We start from the raw sequence: 23,788 nt of genomic DNA, 5'->3' as shown, positions 1-23,788 counted from the left end.
TAAATATTCATTAGTTATCATCACCTTGCCTATTCTAGTAGGTCATGTTACTTTACCCACACCTATCCATGTCATGTCTAGAGATCTGACATATAACTTGTTATGAGGGAGACCTTGGATTCATAGCATGAAATTTATCCCCTCTACATTGCATAGGCTAGTTAAATTCATTTACAACAATAAAACATATACCTTGCTAGGTGACACTAATCTTCGGGCTTGTTTGCAAACATCAACATCCAAGTCCTCTTCAACTGGTTCTTCCCAAATGATCTTAGATGATTCTTTCAAAGCCTCTACTACTACTAGTGTGTTTGTTTCCTCTCCTACCTCTAGTTCACTTCCCAATAATTCTTCAAGTGAACCTAAGTTTCTTGAGGAAGAGCCTTCCCAACTTGATTCTACTGCTCGGGATGCCTTCTCTTCTAAAAATATTCTTGCAAAAGATGGGGGTCCCTTGACTTTAATCCTTCTTTCATAGGAGAATACAAAATTCCCCCTAGAGAACCCAAGGTCAAAAAGAAGAAAGAAGAAGAAGAACCTAAAAATAAATCCACTTTATCTGGGCCATTGAGTAATAACTTTATGGTGGCTTCTCTGACTTCATCTCCCTTGATTTATGATCTAGAGGATTTTGATCCTTCACTTTATGAAAATCCTCGCTCTCTTTCAAAAATGGCTAACCTCTATGGACTTGGCTTTCAAATCTTAGCTAGGTGTGGATATAATGGTAATGGATGTGGTTCTCAAGAACAAGAGATAAAGGTTACCTTGGAAAACAACTTCCATGATGTGACATTTGGGCTTGGATATGATCCTTTTAAGTATACTAAAGCTTCCAAGAGACCATCTATTCTTGTTAATGTCATATCTACCTCTCTCTCAATAAAATATCTGGAGTATATTGACTGTGACTCTTCTAGTGTCTTTGCTTTGGATATTTTTCCCATTTATTATTCCTTAGTTGAGTTGCTAGGAGTTTATGACAACCTTCCTCATTATCACCATAATTGTGGTTTTCCCTATTGTTTAAATGCAGAAGCTTAATTTGGGAAAGAAATAAATGACAATGAGATAGTTAAAGAATTTCCTCAGTTGAAAGATACTCCTCAACAAAGCAAGCTCCTCATAAGTGACACTATTTATATTAGGATGGATCCTTGTGTTGAAGATAAAGTCATGAAGATAGGGAAATGTCTTGATGAATAAGAACAAAATAATATTCTGAGTTGCTACATAAATTTCCTAAAATCTTTGCTTGGATATATTCTGACATGTCTGGTATTGATCCTAAGATTGTCACTCAAAAAATTGTCTTAGTTCCTAATGCTAAATCTATGAACCCTAAAGTAGCATTACTTGTTAAGGCTGAGATTGAAAAGTTATTGGATGCCAGATTCATTTTTCCTATCTCTTATTCCCCATGGATTTCAAACATTGTGGCAGTGGCTAAATATGATAACAAGATTACAATGTGTACGAATTTTCAATATCTTAATAAAGCCTCTTTGAAGGATGATTTCCCTCTCTCGAATATCAATATGATAGTGGATTCTATAGCAGGTCATGCTTTATTATCCTTCATGGATGGTTTCTCAGGATATAATCAAATTTTCATTAATCATCAAGATCAATTTAAAACCGCTTTCACCACTCCTTGGCGAACATTTTGTTGGGCTATGATGCCATTTGGATTGAAAAATACAGGCACTACCTATCAAAATGCTATGACCCTTATCATCCATGATTACATGCATAAAATATTAGAAGATTACATTGATGACATCTTAGGTAAATCCATTCTTCGTATAGATCATGTTAAGAAGCTTCCTCAAGTCTTTGAAATAATTCGTAAGTACAACATGTGCTTGAATCCCCGAAAGTGTGTTTTCGGTGAGGATAATGGAAAACTATTAGGATTAATAGTATTCCATCATGGATTTGAGGTGGCTATGAAAAAGATAGATGCCATTGTTAACATGCCACCTCCTAAAAATGTTTCCCAACTAAAATATTTACAAGGAAACATTCAAGATATTTGTAGGTTTGTTTCTCAACTTGTGGATCACACCTTTCCTTTTACTCAATTACTTAAAAAGAATATCACCTTTCAATGGAATGAGGATTATCATCAATCATTTGAGGACTTAAAAACCTATTTGGCCAATCCTCCTATTCTTCAACCCGTTGACCCTTCTAAACCCTTTCTTCTATACACATTTGCTTCTCTTCATTCTCTTGCATCCTTATTGGCACAATGTGATAAGGATGGTAGAGAATTTTTGTTTTATTATATAAGTCACTCTCTACTCAATTATGAAGCCTGATATTCTATGATAGAAAGGTAGTGCCTTGCTTTAGTCTTTGCAACCCAAAAATTAAGGCATTACCTTTACAATGTTGAAGTCCATGTTATCATTAAACTTGACCCTCTCAAACATATTTTCTCTAAAACCGATCTTTCAGGATGCTTAGCCAAGTGGGTTATTATGTTGACCGATTTTGACCTTAATTTTTCTCACAAAAGGCAATAAAGGGTCAAGCATTAGCTGACCACTTAGTTGAGGCTCCTTCACCCTTTTCCCTACCTGACCTAGAGTCTTTCCCTGATGAATGGATTTTCTCTATTGAGATTGATGAGATTTTGGAATTATATGTTACTACTTATCAGATTGCCATTAGTTTTATGTCAAAGTTATACTATATACTCTAGTCGGTTATCTATTACTGAGATATTCAATCAATATGCACAGTCTAGTCAGTTACAGAAGAAAGCAGTCACAGAACGCAGTATACATTGAGTTGTCTACCGAGTATCTTTACATGTCTGTCGAGTAGCAAAGATGACACACCAAGTTGATATACACCGAGTGAAACATGTTACCAGATTCATTGAACCTGGACATGCATATGAAAACATGTTACAAGATCGAGGTACATCTAACTGTTATCACATTGTAAATTGCACTTAAAGATTGTGTATGATTTTGAGGTCATTTAACCAATGAAATAATTTGCATGGTTATTCATTCAATAAATCATGTTTATAAGATCGAAGCAATGAATTGGATCACCGTCATAAGAGATCTATTTATACAGCATGAGTTAAGAGTTAAAGAGGTGTGTGCATGAGTGTGAGAAAATTGTTACAGAGACACAGAGGTCACCGAGAAAGTTTTCAAAGAACAGTCGAAGAACAGAGTAAATAGAAGGGTTTACCGAGTTACTATATGGGTTACCGAGGTATGCTATAAGAAAGGTAACTTATTCTGAGCACATAGAATTTGCTATAACATTCCAGATGTAAAGTTGCAGATATTTGTAATAATTTTATTGTAATATTTTGAAGTTGTAAGAGAAACCTTTAACAGGGTAAAAGACTCTAATCAAGTCTATAAATTGTAAAGCCTCTAACTAGGTGCAACATTTAGTTGAAGTGTTGTAAAATCCTTTAGCAAGGTAGATCTAACAGATCTTGTTACTCCTAATAGGGTATGCTATCATAAATAGCTAAACATGTAGCTCTAACCAAGCACTCTTTATTATTGTAGTAGTGAAGTTGTGGGTGCCATCCCCACTACAGTTAATCTCTCTAACCAAGAGTTTCTGCGTAACCAAAATATATGTGTTATGGAGTGAATCATGAATGATTGTTATCTATTTGTTTTAGCTTTATATTATGTTACTGCACTATTTGGTCTATGCATAACAGTAAAGATATTGTTGAAGAAATGTTTTGAAGTACTGATTCACCCCTCCCCTCTCAGTACATTAGCTTTCCATATTGGGCCTAACAATTGGTATCAGAGCTTTAATCTTGGAAAAGGGTTTAACTACCTAAAGAGAAAGATCTTATCAATGGAAGGCTATAAACAATCTCAGAGAATTGTGTATCTACAAGAAGAGCTGGATCATGATAATCAAGTGATTGTAGACATGCAAAGGAAAATGCAAAAATCTCTGAAAGTGAGAAGAAGATTAGCTAATGATTTGTAGGACTCTCAAGAGTTAGTGGAACAAATTGAGACATCATCTGAGAATAGTATATCTGAAGAAAATGAAGAAATTATTGAAGTATTGAAAGAAAAGAACAAAGCACTGGTTGATCAATTGAAAGCAATGAAAAGAGAACATGAACATTTCAGCACACAGATGACTGAAAATCTTGATGCATTGAGGACAACTGAGGATAAAACAAGAGATCTATAGAGAGAGAAACAACAACTTGAAGTCTTAGTATCTGATAAGAATGATTAAATCACAAGGTTGACTGGAATTCAACAAAACCTATCAGATCAACTAGGTTGTGCACATCATGAAGCAAATCGGAATAATGATGAGAATCAAGCATTGAAACTTGAAGTATCAAGGTTAACTAATGAACTTGAAACAGAGAAGAAATCCAAAGAAACACTAAAGAAGAGTTATGAAGCATCAAAGATGTTGGATGAGCAACTAAATACAAGATGACCCAACAAAGATGTAGGACTCGGTTACAAAGGAAAAGACCCTACCGAAAGAGGAGAATCATCAAAGCAAGCTGGAAACAAGAATAACATAAAAAGAAAGAAGCCTATTTGCAACTACTATGGAAATCAAGGTCACACTACCAACATATGCCAAATCAAAAAAGGTAAGCAACTGAATGTCACTAAGTCCAATGGTTATTGTTACAATTGCAATAAATATGGTCACACAGCTAATCAATGTAGGACAAAGTCTGTTAACAATTATCAGAAGGCAAAATTCAAAGAGTTTTGTAAAAACTGCAATAGATATGGACATAGTACCGAGAAGTGCTGGTTTAAGCAAAAGAACTATATGTGGTATGCACACCGAGAAAATGCTAGAGGTTACCGAACTCACACAGATCTTTACCGTCAGTATTCTGTAGTACCATGGGATTACAATACAAGGATATGGTGTGAATGTTGTGGAAGATATGGACATATTAGTGCCAACTATTTTATAAGGTTTGGGATGAACAACCGAAGATCATGGAGAAATCCTGGTATGGCATGTTTTCATTGTCACAAAGTGGGACACTTAGCTGGAGATTGCAGAGATCAACCTAGAAAAGACATTGAGGAAATAAAAGAAAAATTAAAGATGATTTGGAAAAAGAAGGAAATTGTCTCAAATGAAGAAAGCACCTTACCTACCGCGTTAGGTGATCCTATTCCAAATTAATCGGTAAAGGTATGAAGGGACTGCATTCTTTGAAGGTTAAAATCTTAACAGTTCCTATTATATTATGTACTAAAATTCAAAATTTGCATAGTTAAGATGTAAAAGTAAGTTTGAAATTCTATCAAAGTCTTTTTGAAACACTTTACAGGAAACCTATCAAGTCGGTGAATACAGGAAGCCTATCAAGTTGATAAATGAAGGAAGTTTGGTTACTCGGTTAAAACAAAAAAGGAGAGCAAATTGGTTAAAGAGGAATCAAGTGCATTTAATGTTTTTGACCTAACCCGCATGGAGCCCGATAAGGTATTTTGTGTACTTAAAAGCATTTTCGCGGTCATTTACTCTTACCAAGTTTTCGAGAAAGCAGAGCAAGCAAATCAAAGGTGATCAAAATCTCCGACAAAGCAAATTCAAGGTATTTACATAAATCTCAACACATCGTTAAGCTGGTTTACCGATCTTATCTAGTTGCCATTATCTGCTAAGTATAAAGCGTTTGTCATTTGAAATCCTGAAACCCTAAGGACTCTTTGCTAGTTTTTATCTGAAATCTACAATGGCGCCCAAGATCCAAGATCCCATAGTTGTCAAGAATGTAGAAAAGCCCTCACTAAAATACTCCTTGACTCCCAAAGTCACTTCTGACCTAGATGACAAAACCGCCTTTTCACTCATCTCGGACATAGTGTTACTAGTCGAGGATGTGAGATTCTTCACCAAATGTCATGTTGAAGAACTCGGTCATGTTGAAATCAAAGACACCTATGATGAGCTATGTACGGATGGTAAATTGAATAGCAAGTATGAGCACATTAAGATCAAAGGATTAACTGAAGCCCTAACCTATCTCCATGTGTTCAAACCCTAGTGGGTCAAGTTTGTTCTGAGCAGAGTTCATGATGATTTCATGTGGCTAGAAGAGAAACCATTTAAGATTACTAAGGAAATCATTCATCTGATTACTAGTTACCCTATCTATGATCAAGTTTGTTCTGAGCAGAGTTCACGATGATTTCATATGGCTAGAAGAGCAACCATTTAAGATTACTAAGGAAATCATTCATTTGATTACTGGTTACCCTATCTATGATCATGCCCGAGCCTAGAAGATGATATCACAGAAGGAATTGATCAGTTTAACTGAAGTAGAATCTGATTGCAGAGGATTGAAATTGAATAATGTCACTAATGAAGAACTAAAATTTTCCATTAGAGTAACGGGTTACTGTTTCTTCCAATCGGCAAGGGAAAACAGTGTTCCCTGTGCAGCAGTAGACTTGGCATACAAAATTGTGAAAAAGGGAATGAAAATTGATCTATGTGAGGTATTGCTAAAGAACCTATTTGAAAATTTGAACACCATCAGGAAGCTAAAGAAGAACAGATCGGCTAATACTCTAAACTTTGGATCATTACTGGTATGCATGTTTTTCTACTTTGAAAAATTCTTTCCATCAGTCGGTAAAGTTGTTTGGGAGCTACACCAACCAATCACCCATCAGATTAATGACTTCATTAAGAAGTTAGGAGATAATTTCAATGATGTCATGGATGATTACTTCAATAAATTTCAAGAGAAAATGCATAACAGATATAGGATTCCACCCTAGCTAGTAGAGAAATACAAAAATGATATATGTTTTGAAGTTGACACTGATTACTGTTATGTGAATGTTGTGGAACCAAGGACTCAATCTTTGTCACTGATGGGTTACGAGATTGATTTTGACATCACAAAACAACAAATTGATGCATTTCCTACATTGCCAAGACATGCTACTGAGCTGAGGTATGGTACCTATGAGGAAGTAAAGGAAAAGGTAAAAATGAGCATTGTAGTACCCAAAGCTACAAGAAAGGCATCAAAGATGATTAAGGCATTGTCAGAGAAATTAGGAGAAGACTCTTCCTCTACACCTGTCAAAAGCACCATTTCCATTACTGAAGAGGAATTTGAAGCCCAAGAGGCAGCTATAACACTGAGCACTGAATTGCCTAAGGGTAAAGTGTTGAAGATAAAGAAACAGGACACATCAAAGGCCTCACCAACTCCACCTCTAGTAAAGCGACCTAACACTAGAGCATCTGTAGCCTCACCAAGTAAGAAAACAAAGAGTGTTACTATTCCCAAGGTAACAAAGACATATAAGAAATCTACTTGGAGACTCATTTTGGCAAAAGAGTTGAGTAATACCAAATCAGAAGATGCAAGCAAATTCCAGATTGTCAAGAGCAAGAAGGTAAATATACATAGTGTTGAAAACTTCTGTGCTAATCTGAAAGAATATGGTGGATTTGGAGGATTTAGATATGTCAAGTATGAAACTAGGAACAATGATGAAAAGAGACAAATTGAAGAAGCTGTCATCTGCACACTTCTAAAGTTCCGGTTAGCTCCATTGGAACTAGCTAAGTCACTTCCAAATGAACTGTATCTACATATTGATAATAGGTGGAAGTATGCAATGGACTCAGAGAAACAAATCAGAGAGAGAAGTCTAGTTCATTTATTCCCTGACATGTCAGTCACTGAAATAAAGGAACATCTGACAACCTACAATTCAAAGTTTCTTGTCAAACAAAGAGCCTTAAAACTGATGAATGGGCTATATATTGAAGTTGAAAATGAGACAAAAGCAAAGTGGTAGGAAATCTTTAAAATCAAGGATGCCGGTGAGCAAGCTACAGTTGAAATTGTTGATGTCATCGAGCATGATGTTGATGTCACCAAGCATGATCCTGATGCTACCAAACAAGACCCTGCTGACACCATTCAAATAGATGAAGAAGTCATGGATTCAAAGGCACCGGAATAGGAAATGATAGAAGGCACTGCATATGCAAAACTTGTATCTAGTGAATCAGTCTTGGAACAAGTTCAGCCTTATCCACCGATCAAGCAACCTGTCTCAACTGAAACCCCTCAAGATACAGATCAAGGCACTGAAGGTCACAAGTCTACAACAGGAGAAGGTACTACTCAAGAACATACATCTCACGCACCTTCTAACATTGAGACTATTGCAACTGAGACACCAAGTACCAAGACACCGAAGGACTCTACAGAGGCTAAAGGAACCGATCAAAGTGTTGCCTCTACCGAGAAACCTACCGAGGGTCATCAAGCCTCACAAGCCATTGTCTTAGTTCCATCAGTGAAAGGTAAAGAAAAGAAAGTGAAGAAGCATAGTTTTAAAGTTGATTTGTCAAAACCAATAGTGTTGCCCAATGTAGACATATCAAAATTGAAGGGGCAAGCACTCATTGATTTCGGTGAACTGTGCAAAGCAAAGGCCGAACAAGAGAAGCAAATGGCCATTCAAAAGAAAAATAAAGTACTTCAGAAGGTAAAAACACTCCTAATAGATATGCTACCTGAAGCTACAGTATCAACAGATGCAGCCATCCACATTCAACTGGATGAACTCCTAACAAAGATATAGACATCTGGAGTAGATGCATCAGAGTATTTGAGCAAGCTGAAAGACAAAGAGCTCACTGCCAAGATGATAGAAGAGGTACAAAAAGCTATAGCTATTGGCAAAGTTAAACTTGTCAAATTTATTGCTGAGTTGACTCCTCAACTCAAGCACATTCTTTATTTATTTCAGAAACTCTGTACATTTTCTTTATTCATTAAAGACATTAAGAATAAAATAGAGTCAATTGAGAAAGAGATCACCGATCTCTCAAATAAGTTGACCACCGAGCCAAATTCAGTTTAGAATTTTTATACAAGGTTACAATAGCTCATGGCTCAACAATTGGACTTAAGAAATGAAGAACACAAGATCAGGATGGACATAATGACCCTTCAGACATCATTCCTTCCACATCTTTCATCGGTCCAAGAATAGATCAACTAAGCCACATACTTATCTACTACTCAAGAGGGAAGCACTCTAGATGGCTTAATATCACTATTGGCTGATATTCAAGTGTAGAATTCTTTAATGGACAATGTAAAGGATGCACTCTCTGTCACTCTCACTGACGCCCGGACCAAGTACAAATCCATTTTTGACTAGTTACCACCCCCGAATGGTAATTAAGTTTTTTATGTTTGTCAAAAAGGGGGAGTAATATGATACAGTCTTGGGGGAGTAATACAATATATTTGGGGAGTGATACAGTATTGAGAGATTGGTATAGTATATTTGGAGTATAGTATACAGGGGGAGTATACCAAGCACAACAAGTAGAATATCCAAGTACAATACACCGTGCAGTGTACAAGATAGTAAGCAAAGTATAGAACAGATCATCAAGCATGCAAAACTCAGAATTTTATATAGTATATCGATAAGGGGAGTATATCTGATATATTATTATTGACTATTGTATATACTATCAGCATAGTCAAATTTTGCAAGTATATAGATTTTTGAGTTATAACTTTGAAAGTAGTTTTTGTCAAACATCTCAACTAATGTCAAAAGGGGAGATTGTTACTACTTATCAGATTGCCATTAGTTTTATGTCAAAGTTATACTATATACTCTAGTCGGTTATCTATTACCGAGATATTCAGTCGGTATGCACAGTCTAGTCAGTTACAGAAGAAAGCAGTCACAGAACACAGTATACACCGAGTTGTCTACCAAGTATCTTTACATGTCTACCAAGCAGCAAAGATGACACACCGAGTTGATATACACCAAGTGAAATGTGTTACCAGATTCATTGAACTTGGACATGCATATGAAAATGTGTTACAAGATCGAGGCACATCTAACTGTTATCACATTGTAAATTGCACTTAAAGATTATGTATGATTTTGAGGTCATTTAACCAATGAAATAATTTGCATGGTTATTCATTCAATAAATCGTGTTTGTAAGATTGAAGCAATGAATTGGATCACCTTCATAAGAGATCTATTTATATAGCATGAGTTAAGAGTTAAAGAGGTGTGTGCATGAGTGTAAGAAGACTGTTACAGAGACACAAAGGTCATTGAGAAAGTTTTCAGAGAACAGTCGAAGAACAGAGTAAATAGAAGGGTTTACCAAGTTACTATATGGGTTACCGAGGTATGCTTTAAGCAAGGTAACTTATTCTGAGCACATAGAATCTTCTATAACATTCCAGATGTAAAGTTGCAGATATTTGTAATAATTTTATTGTAATATTTTGAAGTTGTAAGAGAAACCTTTAACAGGGTAAAAGACTCTAATCAAGTCTATAAATTGTAAAGCCTCTAACCAGGTGCAGCATTTAGTTGAAGTGTTGTAAAATCCTTTAGCAAGGTAGATCTAACAGATCTTGTTACTCCTAACAGGGTATGCTATCAGAAATAGATAAACATGTAGCTCTAACCGAGCACTCTTTATTATTGCAGTAGTGAAGTTGTGGGTGCCATGCCCACTGCAGTTTTTCTCTCTAACCAGGAGTTTCTGCGTAACCAAAATATATGTGTTATGGAGTGAATCATGAATGATTGTTATCTATTTGTTTTAGCTTTATATTATGTTATTGGACTATTCATTTTATGTATAACAGTAAAGATATTGTTGAAGAAATGTTTTGAAGTACTAATTCACCCCTCCCCTCTCAGTACATTAGCTTTCCATATTTGGCCTAACATTATATTTTGATGGCTCTAGGTGTTGTATAGGATCGGGGGTAGGGGTTGTCTTAATTTCTCCTAAAAAGAAACCTATCCCTTTACCATATCGTCTCAATAGCTTATGTTCCAATAACATTGCTAAATATGAGTCTCCTATAGCTAGAATTAAAGAAGCCTTAGCGTTAAATATGAAACATCTACATATCTATGGAGACTCTCAATTAATCATAAGGCAAGTGACAGGGGTTTATCAAGCTAAGCAAGATAAACTATCACAATATAGAGATTTAGCTATATCCTTGTTGCAGAAGTTTGATTCTTATACCATGGAGCATGTTCCTCAAAAATATAATCAACATGTTGACGCAATGGCATGTGTGGCCTCTCTTGTGTCTTTAGAGGACCCCTTGCTAGATCTCAAATTTACTATTGACAACCTCACTACCTCTGCCATTGTTGATAAACCTAGTGATGTGGCATATTGCTACGTTATAGATTTTGATGAAGGGTACCCACATATCATGAGATATTTGAGTGATGGTACCTTTCCTGACTCTACAAATAAGAATGCTAGAGCTAGGATTCACACGTTGGCCACTAGATACATTATCATTTCTAATGTTTTTCTCCTTTAATGTCTTAACAAAGCTGAAATCCCTATTCCTCTTGAGGAAGCACATTCAGGTACTTGCGGGGGGAAATTTTAGGGGTAGATCCTTAGTTCATAGATTTCTTTGAATGGGATATTACTAGCAGACCATGGAAAAGGATTCCTTTGTGTTTGTTAAGAAATGTCATTAGTGTCAACAACATAGCAATTTGATCCATGCTCTCGCCCAAGAACTTCGATCTGAAGTAGCGTCTTGGCCCTTTTCCACATGGGGTTTGGATCTCATTGGAAAAATATATCCTCCTTAATCTCAAGGATATACTTTCATCATCATTGCAACTAATTACTTCACGAAGTGGGTAGAAGCAGTTCCTCTTCGATCTACCACCACTGAAGTAATGTGTCAATTCATCTTACAAAACATCATTTCCCAATTTGGAATATCTTCCACTTTGGTTTTGGATAATGAAACATCATTTAAAAACAAAGATGTGAAGAAGTTTCTCAAGAAATATCATATTCAACTTAAATTTCCTACATCATATTATCCTCAATCAAATGGTCAAGCCGAGTCTTTAAATAGGATAATTGAGCAAATTCTTCATAAGACTATGAACAAGCATGGTAAGGATTGGCATACTCATTTAATCTACCCTCTTTGGGCTTACCAGATGAGCATGCATATTGCTATGGGTTGTACTCCTTATAATATTGTTTAGGGTGTTGATGCCATTATGCCTTTGGAATTGGAAATTCCATCTTTAAGATTTTCTCTTAAGCGTATAGTGGATGATGATTCCTATAGAGAACAAAGGCTCTAACAACTTGAGATTCTCGACAAACGACAGATAAATGCTCTTGAGAATATCCAAGCATAACATAAAACTTTAAAATGAAGTTGCAATGATAAAGTCATTCAACATTCCTTCTAAGTAAGTGATCTAGTACTTTATGAGAATCAACGCAGCGTGGAAGTCTTACTCGAGGAGAATGGAAATTTCAGCCTTAATTGTCTTGGACCATACATTATTGTCGAAGTATATGGATCAATTTCTTACAAGATAGTAGATGTGGAAGGTACACCTCTCAAGGAGACTATAAATGCTATGCACCTTTGTAGATACTATGCGTAGTATCTCTCTCTCTCTCTCTTTCTCTCTTCTTTTAGTGTATTCTCTCTCCTTGTGCCTTTTTATTTATTCAAATTGGATAATATGTTATCATATCTTCATTAAAGTATGTGGTATTAAATGATATTTTATTATTTAGTCTACATTACTTCATTCTTGACAAGCATGTTTCTTCACTTTATTGTTTGTCTTGGATTTAATTATGTAAATTGTAATAGATCTAGATTTTATATGTGTTATCATGTTATACAATTGCTTATATGTTAAGTAGGGTTATATCATGTTATGATTAATTAGAGTTAATTAAATCATGCTAGTCATATCATTCTCAAGGGTAACACATTTTCCATCTATATCACCAAGGTAGAATTTAATTAAATACTTAGTTATTTAATTAAATCACACATGTATTAATTTAGTCATGAAGCATTGAGAAATCCATTACATGAAATTAAATTAGACATACATGTTCATTACCAAATATGTTATTTTTAATCAAAGAAATGCATACATTGTTTCAATAATTAAAATAACATGTTTGAGACAAACCATAAGAATAAACAAATATATATGTATCGATAAATGTCAAAACATGTATATCATTGTACATCAAAACAAATATCACATCGTGCTCATCTCCTATCCCTAGGACTAACAGTTGGAGGATGGTGACTAGATGTCCCCTCCTGATCTAGTCATCGGGGTGGGCCCATGGGTTTGTATTGTGATGTGGAGCATGAGTGACTCAACGAGGAGCTCCAACAAACCCTCTCCATCATGATCCCATGGTATGTGGTTGCCTCTGCCTGAGACGCTACTAGGTGCTCTGTCTGCTACAATCTCTCTAACAAAGATCTCTCTCTCTCTCTCCAAACCTCCATCTCAACCCGAATAGGGGTGAATAGGTCCTTGTGCTGCCTCATACTCCCCTGTGGTCTATCCATGATTTGCAAGGAGCTATAAATGTGTGTAGTCATGATGAGGGTTGTCACTACATTCTAGATAAAGGAGCACCACTTCTGGACACCAACTGCAGAGAAAGAGATAATTTTTCATCAGTAACATTCTATATCATCAAATCTAAAAATATTAAGATGCATAAATTCAACAATCATAAAACACATCACTTAGATCTCCCTCTCTCCAGTAGGGGTCATGGAAAGAGACCTCCTATGACTGGGACCTGCTAGGCTCTTCGTACTCATATTGTCTTTGCATAGTGGGTATGGGAGGGTGGGGACTCGAATCAGGATCCCTTATAGGGTCCTTCTCCCCTCACGATGGAATGTTCGGTGGATCTAGGGCTATGGTGTCATCTCGAGAGTGATGAGGAACAACATCTGACTCCTCATCCTCCTCGTCCTCTTTGTCCTCCTCTCCATGCTCCTCATCATCACCATCTTGATCTCCCTATCCTGCATCAAGATCATTTGTATCACCACTAGCCTCCAGTTATCGTGTATCCCCATACTGATCATTTGTGTCCTCCTCATCAGGGCCCTTGGATGTATCAAGATCCTCCTCGTCGCTTGCATGTCTCTATGGTTTGGGGTTCCCTCTAGGGAAGTCTGCTAGAAAGATGGCTCCAGGGTATGTCCTACCCCACCATGTGATGTACCATCAGTGTGTGCCCACATCATCTCTATAGCCGGTTGCGATGTCCCAATCTGACCCATCTAAATCTATTATATCAATCTCATCATTGGTAGGCCTCAGAATGGCTCCTAGCCTAGGAGTCACATGTGAGTGTCAAATATAGACAGGAACATCTAGAAGGACACATTACTCAAACCCAAACTACTGCCAAACTTGATTGAAGTAGAATGGGACTACAACGTGGTTGTACAATCCCTTGAGTAGTCGGTTTCTCTACATGCAAAACAACTGCCTATGTATCCCCGCCCACGTGTACATCCTTAGGTAGGGTCTCCATTTGATAACCTCCATTGTCAATTTGTCAAAACTCACACTCCAATACAACAAATCTCTGAACAACCACTCATGGGTAAGTGTTTATGCAAACACTCTAGGTTGCTCTGAAACCAAGTCAATAGGAACCCCAACAGGCCTGGTGCACGTGATGTGCTCAAATATCAATATCTATAGCAGTGTGCAGGTCATTCAACTGCATCCTTGTCCAAACACATACTCTCCTAGGTTGTGAAAGAGGTGGGCTAGCTGATAAACTTATAAAACACTGAGAGGGGGGTGAGTCAGTGATAGCAAAAACAATAACACTTTAATCCCAAACAAGTAAAAACATTGAACCATTTTACTTATGACTTTTCATGCAATCCAAAGTGTTATAAAAGCATTCACAACAAGTAAAACATTCACCATAACACAAGTATTTATATGTGGAAACCCAACTAGGAAAAACCATGGTGAGATGGAACTCACAAGTTAACTATCTGTAGAAATAGGTAACTAACCGGTTAAGGTCTACAAATCATCTGTTAGGAGAAGATCTTGTTAAAGATCCTAAGCCCTATTAGTAGCTATACCTGGTTAAAGGTAACCTTAGTGGAGGATTTAGATCCAAGTTAATGAATCACCTTGTTAGAGGATTTATACAATAAATCTTTTTATAGCTTACCCGGTTAAGGGATTAAAACTGCTATAGTGATTAGAAAACAATAGGTGGTATGATCTAGGAATAGCACATTCTTCTTGTTTATATCTTTTTATATTCACTCATTACTGCATCATCAACATACTCTTCAACTCCTTCAACAAATCGCATCAACTCTAACTCATGACATAACTTTCATCTCCTATATGAAAATAACTCCTCACAATATTTTTATAGATATTAGATTTCATGTTGGCTCCTGAACCTCAACACGATTTCCTAGGTTCATTGAATCTAGACAAACTTCCTTAACACATCATAAATCACTACCAAAAATGTCGATTGGTGGTAACACATCATGACCAGTGATAACTTATTATACAAACTAGGAAACCAGTTGGAACACCAATACTGATTCAATGTTGACCACTTCAAATTCACAGACCAATTGTTTCCATGCGCCTCCTTGTCTCTCTCTGCTACATCACAAAACTGGTAATAGTGTAACTGATCAAAATCGAATGTCTTAACTACATATACTGATTGTCTACATATATTGGTTTAGACATCCTCATACCGTTTAGACTTCTTCATACATAAGATAGCAGTTAACAATACATATGACTTACTAGTATACTGGTTTATCTTAACTATGACAATCAAAACATATGTGTGCCATCAATGACAACACATAAATTCATTAGATACCAAAATCATCATCATTCCAACAATCTCCCCCTTTGGCATTGATGGAAACACTTAGAAAAAAAATTGACAACTAAGTGTGCTTACAAAAATGTACAGACTCCCCCTTTAGAGTACAAACAAAATTTTCACATTACATACATATTTCTACTCCCCCTTTGACAACAATGCCAAATAGAAAAGTAAAATACATATATTACATCAAAATTTGTCATGAAAAACTGCATATATAGATAAATATAAGAGTTTTAAAGTCTTTACAATGAAATTCTTGAGAAAATGTCACTGAAATGAAACTTTAACTATTCCAGGTCATTATCCCATGTTTCTAATAGTGTCTTAGTGATTTCAACATGTGTCAAAATTTGTGTAGCAAATTCTTGCATAGCATCAACAGTGCTCATCTCCGAGGTAGCCAAAATTGTTTTAGAATCTGTGTATGCCCTCTGTAGGATTTTAACTTCTGGAATTAGCTAATTCTTCAGCTCTTTCAAGGATATTATCTGCTTCACCTATTCAAAATTATAAACTTCTAATAGATGTTTTAAGGCATCAACAGATTTACCAAAATTCAAAGCGAAATCCTATACCAGTAGGTATGCATCACTTATCCTCTCAAGTTCCTTCTTTGTATCTTCTCTCTTTTTCTTCAAATTGGAAAAAAATAGTGATACTTTAGATATAGTAGCCAAAATTTTACCTCCATTTTCTATACTAGTTCTCAAAAGATCTTTATTCACTAATAAAGCGACCTTTCCTTTGTTAATTTCTGAAATTAATTGCTCTCCCCTTTTCTTCCTGTAATCTTTTTCTACTAAGACATGAGCTGCCTCTTCAAGTGATTTTAGTTTTTCACTAGCATCAACAAATAACTATCCAAGCTTAGCAATAGGCGTATATAAATTACCAGTATTAGTTTTCGGTAGGAGACTTGAAAAAATGTCAACAATAGTCTGAATAGTCTCTGCTTCTTTTCTCTTCTCTTTCAACCTCTTATTTTGTGCTTTGGATTGCATAATGGTATAAATCTCCATCAGTTCAGATGCACTCAAATTGTCCATATCTATAGGGCCTTTTATGCTTATTGAGTCATCATCATCATCATCAGTTTTCTTCTTCTCCTTTTCTTTCTCCTCTTCATCCTTTTTCTCTTCTGCCTTCTTCTCTATTTTCTCTTTCCTACAGTGTTGTTGTAGTAACCAATGGCAGTTGACTTTCAACATTCTAATCCTTTATTGGTGGTGGTTGTATGTCCACACTTTGTTTAGTAACCGATGCTTCCTTTTCTATTTGTTTCTCAACAATATCTGGTTCCTAATATATTTCCTTAACTAGTTCAATGTCGTTACTGCTTGTGTCAACAATATCTCAAATTTCTTCAGTTCTATCCACAAAGAATATGACTAGTGGAGAACTTGTGTCATCCTTATTCTTGATAGGGTAGACTACATCTGGTGTAATTAATTGTTCATTATCTAGCTCTAGTGGAGCTCCAGTCTCAGTGTGATCAAGTTTATTATGATAGTCCTTCAATTGCTCATTCATCTTTTGAATATCTTGTGCAATTCGATGAGTATCATCTTCAACTATCTGAATCAACCATCCAATAGTCTCAGTCTCCTTGTTTTAGAATGAAATTGTCCTTTATATTTAGCAAGCATTGCTAATAATTCTTCACGAGACAACTCAGGAAAATATTGAACAAAAATTCTATCAATAATCTTTTGGTCCTAATCTATAATCAACTTCTATTTATTTTCAAGAATTAAATATAAAGGATCAGAAATGTTCTTTTGAATATCTTATGGTAACCAGTTACATTGACACAGGTAATTGTTTACCTCTTGTACCACTTCTTTTTTCTGACCTTCATCAAAGGAATCAAAATGTTCTTTTACATTATCTAATCACTTTCTCCTTAATGTTTTTAGAGTCTTCTCAAAATGACTCTCTTTCTTGAAAGATGTAACATCAATAGGGGTACTTTATTTGGGAATTTCTCCTACTGGTTTAGATTTCTTAGCAGTTACCTTCATGTTCTTTGATTCTTCTTCAGGTTCAATTTCCTCTAATTTCTCTTGAAGGATGAGATGTCTTCCTCCTTTTCTCATGACAATGGGCTTCTTTGCATATACCTTAGATTCTGGTTCCTTCTTGGTTTGAATACTCCTTTTTATTCTTGTACTAGTAGACACAAAAGCTCCTTGATCTTCTTTCTTCTTTTTCTCCTTCACACTACTGGGTTGTGCCAGTGAAATCCTTTCTTGATAAGTGTCCAGTCTTTTCTTCTTAGTGTCCTTAGGTGATGCCAAGAGGTTGTTGGCATAACTGATGAGTAAGTCATAACTGACTTCATAGCTTATTTCCTCCATTTCTTCTTTGCTTAGTTCAACAACCTCCATAAGACATAAATCAATGGTCACAGTGAAACAAATGTCTTTTTCAAAGTGTTTCACCACTTCATCTGATATACCTTAGTCTCATGCTCATCTTCTTATAGAATTCATTGAAATACTTGTTCATTGCAATTGGGAATGTATTCTTAACAACCTTTATGCTATTCTTAATTTGGCCTATAACAGGTGTATCCTTAGACTATTATATATCACCAATTCCTGGAATAAAATTCTGAAAGTAGAAAAACAAGACAATCAAAAGTTGCCCATATTTAAACTTATGACTATTTTCCTTCTTTAGTGACTCTAGATTCAACATCAATTGACTTCGTATCGCCTCACACAGATCATAATCTACATCTTCTTTCATCATCTAGTAGGCGGCATGCATGGCCGTAGATGGTACACTGTTCATTTGGCTGGAATGAAATATCTGATAGCCAAAAACCATTGTTGCAAACTTGACTCCTTCATCTGCAATTTTATTGACAAATATAGCACAACCATCAGTAGTGGTCTTTCTGAACTCAATAACAGTCTCCTTCGAGATTTCCTTAACTTGGGTACTTCACTAGTTTGGCAGAAACTGGCTACTGCATGAATATCCTCTTTTGTGATAGTATGAGACCTATCTAAGCACATGTTCCCTCCATGTACACGACTGAGGATGATCCTTGCATGTTCTTCCCAAAAATCTTCTATAAAATACATCGCATTATGAAAACCTTTCTCATAAACCCTAATATATTCAAGTTTGGTCTTCCTGCTCTTGTCGCATAGAGATTTAACCTGAGAATAGATTGCCAATGAACCTAGATCCTCAATTTTGCAATCTATATAACTTTTCAAATCACCTTTAATCAAAACATCCTGAGGTACTTGAGATAATGCATTATAAGACTCTATCTTATCCATTCCCATTAACTCCATAGCTTCAATAGTGATAAAAAGACTCTCTACTGGTGTAGATGACAATGTCATTCTAAATAATATTAATTTGAGAGAGAGATTGAAAAAAATACCTTGTTCCCTTCGTATTTCTAGGGTTTTCAATTTCTCTCTCGCTTGCACACCTATTTCGCCTTTCCTTAGCTTCAAATCCAATTCAACTTTTTAATCCATAGCAAAAATTCATTCTCAATCTGCTAACAATTCTCTATTTCACTCTGCAAGTGCTCGTAAAATGCTTCTTCGAATGCAATAGGGTAAGAAAATGATTCAACGAAGCTTCCTTTTATTTATTTTACCAACTACATTAATTACACTACCAATAGTGGTAACAAACCCTAATTACCACTTAACAAACTTGCCTATACCAGTAGGCATAACAACTGGTTGGTAATCCTTTGAAAATCGACTGATAGAAATATCAAAATTCTTATATTACAACTCAAAATGCAAAATTTTCTTACCATACTCTCTTCAACGGGTCTGTAAATGAATTTACTGATATGCTCCCCTTAGGCTTGTTGAAAATATCAGTTTACCAGTGTAGCATTCTCCAGACTAGGTGAAGGATTTGATTCTTTTGATGGCTTGTCCTCACTTTTCTTCTTCCAAATCCTATTCATCTCTGCTCTGGTTTCTTCAACATCTATTGTCTTCTTTCCTTTCTGATCCTCTGAGTGATTTACCAGTTGGTTCTTCTTAGTTCTGCAAAACATAGCAATGTGTCCTAGTTCATGACAATGATAGCAGGCCCTCCTGGATGCTCTCCAAGGTCCTGTATTATCTCTTACAGTCCTTCTTCAATAGTTCATAGCCAGATGTCCAAAGTTGTTGCAAATTATGCAAATCACATTTGTTACATTCTCCATCTCATAGAGACTAAAACAGTTAACATTTAAGGTTTTTGCCAATTCATGTTTCTTCAGTTGTCATAAGTCCTCCAGTCATCGATACGTCTTGAATTCATGTGAGTTACTGGGTTATTTTCTCCATATCTACATTCAACTGATCTATGTCCATGTATATATTGCATGTGTAACAATGACCTTCAAATATTCTAGACACATATCTACTATTAGAATTATAGCTTGTGTTCTCATTAGATCTGCTTCTACACACAGTTGCAATATGTCCTAGTTTGTGATAGTTAAAGCTAACTGGTTTAAACTTCTTCTTACCTAATTTCATGCCTTTAGATACCAGTTTGTCTTTTGATGAAGTATCCTTTGTTTAATAGGACTCACCTTGCTCAAATGTATTGAATCCTAACCTAGATGTGTCACCTTTCATCCTTTGAGATTGGATTTGTTCATCTAGCAAAGAGGATCTCTTGTTGAATTTGTCAAGCTTCTCATTAGCCTCAACAAGTTATTTGGTAAGAAATTCAGCATGCTTCATAAGAGTCTCTCTAAGAGACATTTCCATCTCAAGATATGATTGTAATGCATCTTTCTCTTCTTTCTCCTCATGCCAATGTTCATGCAAAGCTGCACTCTCCTGCTTGATCTTAGAGATCTCGTGATCTTTCTCTTTGATCAGTTCTTCAGCCGCCCTCCTTGCTTCAAGTTCTTGACTCATATGGATTGTAAGAGCTTCAATTTCTCTCCTTATGTTAATTTTTTCACCATTCAACTTCTCCACTTCTTCAACCAGTGCATCAATGTTGGCCTCATCTGAAGATTTGTTGTTAGAGATCTCCAATAATTGATTAGTCAGTTCTTTCCTCTTTGCTTTTGAATCTTTGAATCTATCTCTCAGGTTTTCTATCTCATCCCTAGTTTCAGCAAGTTCTCTAGCAATCTCTCTATAACTCCTATCCCCCATAATGGCTTTAGGGTTTCCTTCTAAGAAAATTAGCCTTAAGGAAGTTAGTCTCTGATACCTGTATACACCTAAAATTGGCTATGAGCAATTAAATAAATATTCTATATTTATTTGATATTTATCTAATATTTATTCTTCTATTAAATAGTTAATTTGAAAAGATTAATTTATTTAATTCATTTTCATGTCTTTCTATTAATTAATATTTTATCAATTAATTTATCTATTTTATTCCTCTAATTAATTAAATATCTAATATTTAATTATCTTATTCTTCTAATTAATTAAATATCTAATATTTAATTATCTCCTCCAAACAATTAATATACAATATTTAATGGTTATTCTCCTATTCTATAGTCTCAAATATTAAATAATTCTCAAAATTATATAATCCCTTATCCAACTCATTCTTCCATCTCCACTTCATCTTCCCTTTGCCAACTCATTAAACATGTGGCTAAGGAAATTAATATTTCTTAATATTAATTCATCATTTATCTCCAACCTCCAAACTTAATGAAAATTGTGTGCGTACACATATTTCATAACAATTTCCTATATTCTCTCCAACACCCCCTACATCTTAGGAAGGACTTGAGTCCACTTGTCCTATCATGCCTAAATTTCCTCCAACCATCCCTAGATTCTCTCACTCAGCAACCCAGTCAAGGTGAGATGAGTGACACTTGTCTTCTCCTTCCCCCTTTCTCTCAACCTTCACCTTTGCTCATAGCCATTCAAATCTGTAGATCAGATCATGACCATTGATATGAGCCACATCATCTAATGCTCTCAAAGTCTATAAAATCAAGAGCTTTAGTTGAGAGAGAGTTAGTCTTCAAATTGATCATATGCATCCATGAGTTTTTGAAGCAAATAGCAGTTATCATTTAGCATAATCATTTTAGCATAACCATGTAGTATTTGCATATCATAGCATCAGTTAACTACAAGTTATGAGTCCATTCTTCATATGCCATCTTGGAAGCCATTAGTGCATTGTCTAAGAGCACACCATCTGCAACCAGGAACAGTGGAGTTAGGACACAATGAGACATAAGTCATGAAGGTAATATTAATATTTTATTGCATATGTATTTCATGCAGTTTCATTGGTTGAGTTTGGATTTCATGTAGTATTTCCATTGGTATTTTGTGAAACTAACTTGTTGCAAGTAACATTCTGAGGATGAAATTCAAGTCGACACATTTTGGCGCCCACCATGGGGTATCCTGCATTGGCATATCATGCTCTGGTATAACCACATCTGGCATATCATGCACTGGTGCAACCTGCTTTGGTACATCCTATTGTGGTGGATGAATCCCAATCCCCTCACCACCAACCTATCCAACTGCTAGAATCTCGGCCCGAGTAACTCTCCACACCCGTCATCCAATCAGGGGAACATGATCCTCAGGATCCTCATCATCTTTACCATGCGCTGCAATAACTCAAGGATCTGGCTGAATCTGTCCAAAATCAATGCCTCTCCCACAACCCCCATCCAATCCAGTCACCCTGCCTCCTATCAATGGCAACCCTCTTGGTGATCTCGTACCAGTCCTTCCATGCTCTCTCCCACCCATAGGATGTGGTCTCTCAATCCTGCCAGCTAGTCCAAATGGTCCTCCATGCACTCTCAATCGACCTCCCCTCCATCCAGGTCTCCTACCAAACTCAACCAATGAAACTACATGAAATACATATGAAATAAAATATTAATATTACCTTCATGACTTATGTCTCATTGTGTCCTAACTCCACTATTCCTGGTTGCAGATGGTGTGCTCTCAGATAATACATTGATGGCTTCCAAGATGGCATATGAGACATTTCCTCTTCTCTTTTATCTTTCTTATACTTTAAGTTATATTCGATATATATTGTTAGGATGTTTGAGAGGGGTTTTAGACCTCTAGGAGTTATAATGCAAAATCTAGTTTCTGGAAGATTCTCCAAATTTCAGACTTAGTCAAATTTCAGGGCATTTCAGGATCAGGAGTGAAAAATTTGTAACCACAATTTGAAATTAGGCTTGTGGAATCCCACCTAAGGTTTTTGGATTTTCACTAACTTTTTTCTTTTTTATTGCAGGTTTCTAACAGTTTCTTGCAGATTTGGAGGAGTTAAGTTAGGATTTAGTTATTTGTTTTCTAGCTTTGTCAAAGTTGGTTAAAAAGAACTCATACTTCCTTTTGGGTAAAAAGGACTTGATTTTTCAATTTGGTGTTCTAAAAAGTACCTCACTTGTTTTTGGGCTCTGAAAATAACCACATTTGCAATGTAAAGAGAACAACAAATCAAACATTTACTTTCTTGCAAAGTTGGGATTCACACCTGAAATTTTGGGCTCTAAAAAGAACAACAATGTTTCATTTTCTTGCAAAGGTAAAAACACAATCAATCTTATTTTTTGCAAGTCAAAAAGAACAATCAACTTGTCCATTCTTACAAAGCAAGTTACTTTTTACAACGATTCATTTTGTTGACCAAGATTTCCAATTCCTAGTTTAGAAAATCATTTGCTATGTGGGGATAAAATAAACACCATGCTTGTTGGAGCAACATCTCCAAATAGGACTTAGCCAACAATTGCTTTGAAAAGGTTAAAAAAAACACTTATATTCTATGTCTCGAAAGTGGTAGGTATATGCTCTCCCCTTAATTGGGTGACCAAAAAGCCAAACCCACTCTTTTATGCTTTCTTTACTTTCAAGTAATTAAATCCTTTAGAAGGCCTACCTTCCTGAGCTGCCTTGAGGGGGCTAGTGAGAGGGGAACGACCTAAAGTGGAAATGGGCCAATACCAAGTCCTTCCAATCCACTATAAATAAAT

The sequence above is a fragment of the Cryptomeria japonica genome, chromosome 10 (assembly GCF_030272615.1).
Source record: "Cryptomeria japonica chromosome 10, Sugi_1.0, whole genome shotgun sequence".
Classification (NCBI taxonomy): domain Eukaryota; kingdom Viridiplantae; phylum Streptophyta; class Pinopsida; order Cupressales; family Cupressaceae; genus Cryptomeria; species Cryptomeria japonica.
The sequence above is the reverse complement of the archived record's forward strand: the minus strand, read 5'-3'. Positions refer to the sequence as shown.